Source organism: Equus caballus, chromosome 19, assembly GCF_041296265.1.
Source record: "Equus caballus isolate H_3958 breed thoroughbred chromosome 19, TB-T2T, whole genome shotgun sequence".
NCBI classification, from domain to species: Eukaryota; Metazoa; Chordata; class Mammalia; order Perissodactyla; family Equidae; genus Equus; species Equus caballus.
In genome coordinates this window covers 16,188,543-16,198,553 of record NC_091702.1, presented here as the reverse complement: position 1 = coordinate 16,198,553, position 10,011 = coordinate 16,188,543, and positions in this window count along the sequence as shown.

Here is a 10,011-nt window from a genome sequence, read left to right as displayed (position 1 = left end):
ATCTTTTGTTTTTTATTTTTTCTTTGTATTTTGATTGATGAAAACTACATTGTGAGACTTTTGCTGGAATAATAAGGACTGAATTTATGCTCCTGCCTGAAATAAACTTAAAAAAAAACACACACTCTGATAAAATATATGGAACGATGATTTTTAGGACACTGGACATTGGGCATCAGAGCACTACTGAGAGATAGGAAACAAATAAGATGAGTCCAACAAATGCCAAAGTCTTACTTCCTTGGTACAGTTTCCAAACTGTGTGCAGGTAGGGATAATGCAGGTGAAGCTTTGTAGTCTCCCTCTGCTGAGAAGATGGAGCTGGGAGCTCAGGAAGACCAAGGTGGTTAGTTCAAGGGAAAGAGTACCAGAAAGTAGAGAGCTGCCAGGAAGAAATTCTAGAGATCTGTAGGGAGTGCGCTCTGATATTTAGCTGAGTACTGACTAGTGCATGAGTTGAGGACACTATTCAAGGTCACTGAATGAAAACTCTGAGAAGTTTAGTGAGAACAACCTTGGAGCTTACATAGGTCCAGGCATGGTGCCTGTTCTTACTATCCAGAATGGAAAACTTAATAATTCATGGGTATCAGGTAGAGTACTCAGAAAGGTCCTGCCACAGAATTTGGCAAAATTAGTCCCAGACTGAATGCTGCCCTGATCCTGCCTAACAAAATTTAAAAGCAAGACCTGAAAAAAATCAAACACTTTCCAAGTAATTTAAACTTGTCCAAAAACTAAGCTAAAGAACATTATTTATGGATACACAAAAGTATTTAACTTCTAACATGATAAATTCAAAATGTCTGGCATCCAATAAAAAAATTACCAAGAATAAAAAGAAGCAGGAAAATAAGATCCATAATTAGGAAAAAAAAACAGATTAATCCACACTGACCCAGAAATTACATAGATGATAAAATTAATACATAAAGACTTGAATCATTATTATAACTATATTGTGTATGTTTGAGAAGCTGGTGGAGAGACTGAATATCTTAAGTGCAGACATGGAAGATACATATTTAAAAACATGGAACTTCTAGATATGAAAAATACTATGTCCAAGATATATACTGGGAGGAATTAACTGCAGATTAGACAATGTAGAAGAAAATACTGGTAAAATTGAGGACCTAGTAATAGAAACTATCCAAAATGAAACAGAGAAAAATACTCAAAAAAAACAAATGACCAAAAATAAAGTCTCAATAAGCATTAAGACAACATCAAGAATCTAAATACATGTGCAATTGAAATCCTCAAAGGAAAGGAAAAGGGGCGACTGAAAAAAATAATTGAAGAACTAATAATCAATTGTTTTTCAAATGTTATGAAAACTATCAATCCACAGATTCAAGCAGAAGAAACAGGAAGGAAATCACATTAAGGTACATCGTAATGAAATTTCTCAAAATCACTGATAAAGGGAAAATCTTGAAAGTGCTAGAGAAGGAAGATATAATGCAAAAAGAGGAACAAAGAGAAGGATGGCAACAGATTTCTCATCAGAAGGAGTGCAAGCCAGGAGACAGTTACTTTACTGTAAAGTAATTAAAGTGGGAAAAAAAACCCTATTAGCACAGAATGCTATACCCAGCAAGGTATCTTTCAAAAACAAGAGCAAAATAAAGACATTTTCAGAAATGCAAAAGCAGAAAGATTTCAATACCAGTAGAATTGCACTGCAAACAATGTTATAGGAAGTCTACCTCCACACAAACGAATGAAGGACACCAGAAATGGTAATTACACAAGTAAATTAAAAAGACATTTTTCTTATTATTATTATTTAAAACTCTTTAAAGGATCACTGAGTAAGGCTGGGGCCAGGGATGTTAAGTGACTACTAAGGGGCATGAAATTTCTCTATAAGATGATGAAAATATTCTAAAACTGGATTATGGTGATGGCTGCACAACTCCATAAATATACTAAAAATATTGAGTTCTATGCTTTAAATGGGTAAATCTTAGGCTGTTTATGTAAATCATATCTCAATAAAGCTGTTTAAAAAGATAATTTATTGTTTAAACTAAAAATAGTAACAATGTGTCATGGGTTTATGACACATGTGGAATTAAAATGCATAACAACAGTAGCACAAAGACCAGGAGAAGAGAAAGAGAATCATAAAAAATTCACAATTAATCCAAAAGAAGTCACAAAAAGAAGAAAAAGAAAATAAAGGAAAGATGGGTCAAACAGAAAGCAAATAGCAAGATAGTTGATTTAGACAATACCATATCAATAATCATAGTAATAATTAATGATCCAAGTGCTTTGATTAAAAGGCATAGACTGCCAGATTGGATAAAAAAGTAAGCCTAAATTATATTTGGCTTATGAGAAATCCACTTTAAATATAAAGACACAAAACGATGAAAAGTAGAAAAATAGAAAAAGATAAACCATATCAGAAGAAAGCTGGAGTGGCCCTATTAACATAAACAAAATATGTTTCAGAACAAAGCATATTAAGAGGCATAAAAAAAGTCATTTGAAAACAATGAAGTGTCGCATTTGCTAAAGTTACATAGCAATTTTAAACACTTATACATGTAATAAGAGAGTTTGAAAATATACAAAGCAAACCTAAAAAAACCTGGAGAGAAAATATGCAAATTTCCAGTTGTCACAAGATATTACAACACCTCTCTCTCATTAATGGATAAGAAAAGTAGACAGAAAATCAGTAGGCATATAGAAGACTTGAACAATATTACAACCAATTTCAGCTAATTAAACTTCATAGAACACTGCATATAAAAACAGCAGTATACACATTCTGTTCAAGTGTAGGGAGAAGTTATGAAAATACAGCATATTCTGAATCATAAAACTCAATTCAAGGAATTTAAAAAGAACCAATTCATACAAATGAAGTTCTCCAACCACAATAGAAGTAAGGCAATCAGTAACAGTAAAATACATAGAGTATTCATAAACATTTGGGAAATAAATAACACACTCTGAGATAACACTTGTCTTAAATAACTAATAAGAAGGGAAACTAGAAGCTATTTTAACTGAGGTAAAGATATCAGTATTTGTAGGATGCAGCTAAAGCAGTAGGTAGAGGGAAATTTATAACATTAAGTGACTACATTGGAAACAAAGAAAGATCTCAACTCAATGACCTCAGCTTCCACCTCAAGATGTCAGGAAAAATCCCAAATAGCCAAAGCAATCTTGAGAAAGAAGAGTAAAGCTGGAGGCATCATGTTCCCAGATTTCAAACTATTCTACAAACCTATAGTAATAAAAACAATATGATATTGGTGTAAAAACAGACACATAGATCAATGGAACAGAATAGAAAGCCTGGAAATAAACCCACACATGTATGGTCAATTAATTTATGACAAAGGAACCGAGACTATGTAAGAGGAAGGGAAAGTCTCTTCAATAGTGCTGGGAAAATTGGACAACAACATGCAAAAGAATGAAACTGGACCACTATCTTACACCATACACAAAAATTGACTCAAAATGCATTAAAGACTTGAATATAAGACCAGAAGCCATAAAACTCCTAGAAGAGAACATAGATGGTAAGCTGCTTAACGTTGGTCTTAGTGATTTCTTTTTGGATCTGATTCCAGAAGCGATGTCAACAAAAGCAAAAATAAACAAACAGGACTATTTCAAACTAAAAAGCTTCTGCACAGTGAAGGGAATCATCGACAAAATAAAAAGGCAAACTACTGCATGGGAGGAGATATTTGCAAATTGTATATCGGATAATGGGTTAATATCCAAAATTATAAAGAACTCATACAACTCAATAACAAAAAAAAAAATATTTCAGTTAAAAAATGAGCAGAGGATCTGAATAGACATTTTTCCAAAGAAGGTATTCATTTGGCCAACAGGGACATGAAAAGATGCTCAACATCGCTAATCATCAGGGATATGCAAATCAAAACCATAATAAGTTATCACCTCACACCTGTTAGAACAGCTATTATCAAAAAGACAAGAAATAACAAGTGTTGGCGAGCACAGAGAGGAAAGGGAACACTGGAGCACTGTTGGTGGGAATGTAAATTAGTGGAGCCACTATGTAAAACAGTTTGAAAATTCTTCAACAAGCTAAAAATAGGGGCCGGCACTGTGACTGAGTGGTTAAGTTAGCGTGCTCTGCTTTGGCGGCCCAGGGTTTCGCTGGTTTGGATCCTGGGCACAGACATGGCACCGGTGGTCAGGCCACACTGAGGTGGGGTCCCACAAGCCACAACTAGAAGGACACACAACTAAAATATACAACTATGTACTGGGGCGATTTGGGTAGAAAAAGCAGAGGAAAAAAAAGAAGAAGATTGGCAACAGTTGTTAGCTCAGCCAATCTTAAAAAAGAAAAAAAGCTTTGATTCTAGCACATTTAAAAAAAGAGAAAAACTGAAAATAGAACTACCGTATGATCCAGCAATTCACCTTTTAGATATTTATCTGAAGAAAATGTAAACACTCAGCCCAAAAGATATAAAGATGTATGCACTCTTATGTTCATTGTATCATGATTTACAATAGCCAAGATATGGAAACAACCTAAGTGTCCGTTGATGGATGAATGCATAAAAGAAATATATATATGCATATTTATGTATATATGTATATATTTACATTTATGTATATATGTATATATGTGTGTATATATTTATGTATATGTATATATATACATACATACACACAGTGGAATACTACTCAGCCATAAAAAAGACTGAAATCCTACCATTTGTGACAACATGGATGGACCTCAAGAGTATTATGCTAAGTGAAACAAGTCAGACAGAGAAGGAAAAATACCATATGATTTCACTTTTATCTGGAATCAAAACAACAAAACAAATGAACAAACAAAATAAAACTCATAGATACAGAGCCAGCCCTGAGGGCCTAGCAGTTAAAATTCAGTGCACTCTGCTTTGGTGGCTCAGGTTTGTCTCCTGGTTACAGAACCACATCACCTATCTGCTTGTTGCCATGCTGTGGTGATGGCTCACATAAAAGAACTAGAACAACTTAGATATGCAACCATGCACTGGGACTTTGAGGCGGAAAAGAAAAAGAGGAAGATTGTCAACAGAAGATAGCTCAGGGCAACCTGAACATAAACCCCTCATAGATACAGAGAAGAGATTAGTTATTGCCAGAGGGGAGGGGTCAGAGCCTAGGCAGAATGAGTGAAGAGGATCAAGAGGTACAAACTTCTAGTTATAAAATAAATAAGTCATGAGGATGTAATGTATAGCATGGGGACTACAGTCAATAATATTGCACTGCCAATTTGAAAGTTTCTTGAAAGTTCTCATTACAAGAAAAAAATGTAACGTGTGGTGAGAGATGGTAAATAGATTTAATGTGGTGATCCTTTCTCAATGCATAAAAATGTTGAGTCATTATGTTGTATACCTGAAACTAATGTAATGTTGTATCTCAATTATATATTTTTAAAAATAGATGTCTTTAAAGAAGGAGAAAAAAGAATATAGAAAAAAGAAAGATCAAGTGAAATCAATAGTAAGCAGAAGAAAGGGAAAGGAACAGTTTTGTGGGACAGAGGTCTTAACCTGTGGGATCTGACGCTGTCTTCAGTGGATAGTGTCAGAATTGAGTTAAATTTAGAACAGCCAGCTGATGTCGCAGAATTGCTTGATGTGTGCCAAACCCACACATCTGGTCACAGAGAGTTCTGTCTGACTAGTATAGGAGAAACACAGGAGTGTTTTCCCTTAGCAACCACTTGTTAATTTTGATGAAGACACTAAATCAAGAATGGAAGGCACTTCACTGTAAAGGCAACTTAGCCTAGGAACTCGGGATTCAAACTGCCTGGCCTTAAATCCTGGCATGGCCAAACACTGGTTGTGTCACCTTGAGAAAATTGTTTAGCATCTCTATGTCTCAATTTTGCTTGCAAAATGAGTATAGTATCAGCACCTAATCCAAAAGACCATTATAAGGATTCAAGCATTAGGAACAGGCCTAGTGCTCATAAAGAGCCCTGTGTGTTAAATAAGTATATTAGAAATTACCACATTTTATTCCCAGAGTTTTCATTAAAATATTATTTCCATATGTTGTTTGAATCCTATTGTAATTGTTGTTTTGTTCAAATAGATTTAAGAAACATATTTCTCGATATATTATAAGAGAAATGTATTACAATCATTTGACTCCTAGCGATGTACATCAATCAAATGGGCATTTGGTGTTATTCTAGGACAATCAACAGTGAGATAGATGATGAACTGGCAAATGAAAATAATTACTTTGGTGGCCTGTAAAGTTTATGGCTCCACAGAGTAGACAGACCCTGAGGGGGAGAAGAGAGAGTGTTCAAAAAAGCTTTACAAATGAGGAGGATGAAAGGAGGTGGAAGGTGCTTAACAGAGATAGATACTTGAAGACCACGATTAGCTTTCTAGCTTTTGCAGAGTTTGTTTTGTATTACTTATTTTTCCCATAAAAAATAAAAACTTGTTTTTAGCATTTTGGCTCATTGCAATAGATTTTGAATAGCACAATTAAAAAATTTTAGTTGTGAAGGTGTATAAAACAATGTGTAAATGCACTTAGGAACCACTTAGTATGTAATCAAGAGGTTCAAAACAGAGGGATTCATTTTGTTTTTATTTATTTTTTTAAAGATTGGCACCTAGGCTAACAACTGTTGCCAATCTTTCTTTTTTTTTTTTTTTCTTTTTCTGCTTTATCTCCCCAAACTCCCCCTGTACACAGTTTGTATATCTTAGTTGCAGGTCCTTTTAGTTGTGGGATGTGGGACGCCGCCTCAACGTGGCCTGATGAGCAGTGCCATGTCTGCGCCCAGGATCTGAACCCTGGGCCACCGCAGCGGAGCGCGCGAACTTAACCACTGGGCCACGGAGCCGGCCCGAGGGATTCATTTTAAATTGCAATATCATTAATAGAAATAAAAAATAAATAGAATAAATAAAAATCATTTATTTTAATATAAAATGACTTCTTATCTTTTGATTATTCAGAAATAAAAGAAAAAATATTTTCCAAAGTCTAATACGTTAAAACCGTTTGAGAATTCCCTGAATTCTGCTCCATGGATGAACAGAATCAAAAGAGACTCCTCAGGTAAGAGAATACAGGTTTTCTCTGGTAATCCTTCATACAATTTCTGCCCTTAATCCTTCCCCTCGCTTCCTTATTTGGGTTGGTTCTTAGAGGGTTTTCAGTAGGACTCCATATTTGGTAATGAATTGGGGGAGACTGATAAAATTAGATCAACACTGCTGCCTGTTACAATTAGTAGTATTAAATCTAGAAACACTTCAAACACTTAGAAGAATGAGAAGAAAATGAGTGCTCAAAACCGCAGGTGAGCTCTGTATATCTAAAGTATTTAATGTCTATTTTAACTAGTTGTTACTTATGTGAAATATTTCAATTTGACAGTATCATTTTATTTATTAATTTTTTTTAAAGATTTTTTTTTTTCCTTTTTCTCCCCAAAGCCCCCTCGGTACATAGTTGCGTATTCTTCGTTGTGAGTTCTTCTAGTTGTGGCATGTGGGACGCTGCCTCAGCGTGGTCTGATGAGCAGTGCCATGTCCGCGCCCAGGATTCGAACTAACGAAACACTGGGCCGCCTGCACCGGAGCGCGCGAACTTAACCACTCGGCCACGGGGCCAGCCCCAGTATCATTTTATTTTAATAGATTATTAAACATTTATACATGGATATGTGTTAAGAACAAATTGACTATTTTACTTCAAATAGTCATTTCTTTTGTGGCATTTTCATTTTTCAAAGATATATAATACTTGTATAATTTTCAAAATGAAAAAATATAAAAAACATTAATACACATCACAGGTTGCAAAATAAGCAAACAACAAATATAAATCTACTCAAACGGGACTGTATATTAGTGTTCTAAAAAGTGCTAAACTTTGAGTGATTGTAGTCTCTATACTTAACCTTTTAAAAATTACCGTCATTAAGATGATGCACTTTTTCCCATGTTCTGTTGTCCAAGAACTTACTAAAATAGCAGACCCCCCAAAAAATCCAATGAAAACTCTTAATTAACTCAATAATTGCGCATCAGCCCTTCACTCCAAAACAACTTCTTCCTGAGTTTACTCCTTCTGAAAATAGCAATCACACAAGCAGGAAATCTTGTTGACTGTATTCTTCTCTTTACTTTTAAGCTTTCTCTAACAATTAATTGGTAAGCCCGTCTTGTTTTTTTCCTCCCTGTCTCATACCTCAAAATAATGATCAGAAATTCTGGTGGAGATGCTGGATGAGTCACAACTTCTCAATATAACATAAAAGTTTTCCCTTATTTTAAAAATTATTGAAAAAACCCAAATAATATTTTTACACTAATTCATCTTCTGCATATTTCATAATTTTCTTTTTTTCTTTGACATTTGTTAGAAGTTATTATAAATAAAGCTGCAATGAACACTTGTGTAGGTCTTTGAGTTTTCATTTCCCATTGTGAATATGTAGGTGTTGAATGAATGGGACATATGATAGCTATATGTTTTCGCTTTTAAAGAAACTGCCATCCTATTTTCTCAATAGACTACAATTTTGCATCTCTGCCGGCAGTGTATGAAAATAACAGTCCACATTTTCAACAGCACATATCCATTCTTACTTTTTAATTTCTCTAAGTGTTTTTATCTTCTGAAAATGGAGATTGTTATGAAGATTAAATGAGATGTTTTTAACACACATAGTGTATCTAATTCAATAAATGGCAGTTATTGTAAATGCTACTTTTCTTTTGTTCAGTATAATTGTTTGTTTTCTCCAATTGTATAACCCCAACACATTGACATAGTGATTTCTGCATATAAGTAATCAAGAATTGTTTGTTCCCTGTTGAGGCAATGAATTACAGAGTTGGTAAGGAAGCGTACATGAAGGTTCACTGAAGTGGTGACAATGACACTAGAGCATCTGCCCGAATGTAGCCACACGGGGATTATGGGGAGAAGGATGAGACAATGCTCCTTTCAATAGTGCATCTGAGGTCAACTCTAGTGACTAAATGCTCATCCTCATGCTGGGTTCAGTACTATGACTTTTTTTAACATTTTAAAAAAGTTTAGCTTTATTGAGGTATAATTGATATATAAAATTCTAAGATATTTAAAGTGTACATTGTGCAGATTTGATGTAAGTGTACATTGTGAAAAGATTCCCCCAACTAGTTAACTTTCACATCCATTATCTCACATATCTATCTTCTTTTTTGGTGAGAACATTTAATTTCTATCCTCTTGGCAAATTTCCATTGCACGATAGAGTGTTATCAACTATAGTCACCATGTTATGCATTAGATTCTCAGATCTCATTCAATGTATAACGGAAAGTTTGTACTCTTTTACCAACCTCTCCCATATCCCCCATCCCCAGGTCCTAGCAACCACTTTTCTACTTTTTGTTTGTATGAATCTGACTTTTTTTCCCCCCTTTTTTTAAAGATTCCACATGCAAGTGATTCCATGCAGTATCTGTCTTCCTCTGTCTGGCTTATTTTAGTTAGCACAATGCCCTCAAGGTCCATCTATCCACCCATATTGTCCCAAATGATAGGATGACAGGATTTCTTTCTTTCTCATGGCTGAATAATATTCCATTATATATATATATATATCATATTTTCTTTTCTCATTCACCTGTTGATGGATACAAATTGTTTCCATATCTTGGCTATTGCAAATAATGCTGCAATGAACTTGGGAGTGCAGATATCTCTTCAATATGCTGCTTTCACTTCCTTTGGTTATAAACCCAGAAGTGGAATTGCTGGGTTATATGGTAATTCTATTTTTAACTTTTTGAGGCACTCCCACACTACTTTCCATGATAGCTGCACCAATTTACCTTCCTTCCAACAGTGCACAAGTGTTTCCTTTTCTCAACATCCTCACCCACACTTGTTATGTCTAGTCTTTTTGATGATAGCTATTCTAATAGATGTGAGGTCATATTTCATTGTGGGTTGTAT